Genomic DNA, 1,845 nt, shown 5'->3' with positions numbered 1-1,845 from the left:
GCATTAGTGTTTCGGCCGTTCGTGTAAGAGGAGAGCCTCTTGTGTCAGCTTGTACTAGTTTTGTAATCTGGCTCTGCCACACTTTCTGACAGTTTCCTGTCATTGGTCGTGGTAATGCCGGCTTCATATTTCACGTCTCTCACTGATACAAGCAGGACTGTTGCCAGGTGCTGTAGCCGGTCCAATAGAAAGAAGGGGATGACCAGCCAGTCTTCTTCTTGGGAGACTCACCTGCCTCGACTCACCTGCATCGAGGTTCTGGTCTCTCCCAGGAGAGGGGGCAGTAGGACCCTTTTAGGATCTTACACCTGCCCTCTCCTCTATCTCTCTCTTTCTCCCCTTCTTTTTCATTCTCATTCTCTCTCTCTCTCTCTCTCTCTCTCTCTCTCTCTCTCTCTCTCTCTCTCTCACTCTTCTTTCTCTCACACACTCTTGTCTCTCCTTCTCTCTCTGTCTCTGTCTCGCTCCTCTCTCTTTCCCCCTCCCTCCCATCTCCAGGCCTCTGTCCTTGGGCTGTTCTGGGTGACTCCATTAGCAACCTTATCTCCTCCTCACCCTTCTCTGTCTCCATCGATCCAGGCTGTTTATTCCGGCATGACATTCCCTCCAGCCATGTCAGGAACCTCCAACGGAGCAAAAGAAAATTGGTCTGTTGCTAGTGAAGGTGAATCTTCTGCCTGCTAGCTCAGTGTGGGGGCTGTGGTAAAGCTGTGTGTGTGTCAGGGTACTAAACTATCCTGTTTACCTTACCCTGCGATAATCCTTGAATAGATTTAGGAGGAGAAAAGAGATTCTTTCTGGGCACAAATCAAATCCCTCTTGATTAGAAATAACTCTGGTCTGTGCCCAGAGGGGCCCAGATATGATCTCTCTCTCTCTCTCTCTCTCTCTCTCTCTCTCTCTCTCTCCTCTCTCTCTCTCTCTCTCTATCTCTCTCTCTCTCTCTCTCTCTCTCTCTCCTCTCTCTCTCTCTCTCTCTCTCTCTCTCTCTCTCTCTCTCTCTCTCTCACTCACTCTCCCCTCTCTGTCCTTGCTCTTTCTATCTCTCTTGTTCTCTCTCTCCTCTCCTTTTCTCTCTCTTTATCTCCTCTCTCCATTTTCACTCTTTCCCCCCTCCTCTCTCTCTCTCTCTCTCTCTCTCTCTCTCTCTCTCTCTCTCTCTCTCTCTCTCTCTCTCTCTCTCTCTCTCTCTCTCTCTTTTCCCCCCCTCCCCCAGGCAGTCCCTCATGGTAGTGTGGGAACTGTGGTCTCAGTCTCCTGCACTGCAGCAGTTCCTGTTGGCCTGGGGTCTGGTAACCCCCCTCTAACACACACGCCTCTGCAATTACAAGTCTCGCTTCAGAGCTGCGTTATTATCAGACCAGGATGATAGAGAATCTGATGGCATGGATGATGGACACATGTTAATAAACAGCTTTCCCACAATGCTCCAGCTCTGTTACAGCTCTGCTTTAGCTTTCAACTCTGACCCCAGGCCGTCCCAGAACACGACTGACCGGGGATTCAATCATGAACGCAGCTTAGATAATCACAGTCCACCTCAGCTGTACTGGTCCCCAGCCCACTGTTCCCACGACTACAGCCTCACACACACACACACACACACACACACACACACACCCAGCCTCCACCGTTGCGTGATTAGGGCTGGTTCTCCAGGAAGAGAGGTCTTTTGTCCTCCTCAGTGGAAGGCTGGCAACCCTGCGAGACTACGTGCCTCCTGGACTCTCCTCTATTTCCCTCCTCCTCTCCTCCTCTCTCCCTCCTCATCTCCCCTTCTCCTCTCCTCCTCTCTCCCTCCTCATCTCCCCTTCTCCCCCCTCCTCCTCCCCCTCCTCCTCCTCT

This window comes from Osmerus mordax, chromosome 15, assembly GCF_038355195.1.
Source record: "Osmerus mordax isolate fOsmMor3 chromosome 15, fOsmMor3.pri, whole genome shotgun sequence".
In the NCBI taxonomy this organism is placed as follows: domain Eukaryota; kingdom Metazoa; phylum Chordata; class Actinopteri; order Osmeriformes; family Osmeridae; genus Osmerus; species Osmerus mordax.
Note: the sequence above shows the minus strand (reverse complement) of the source record.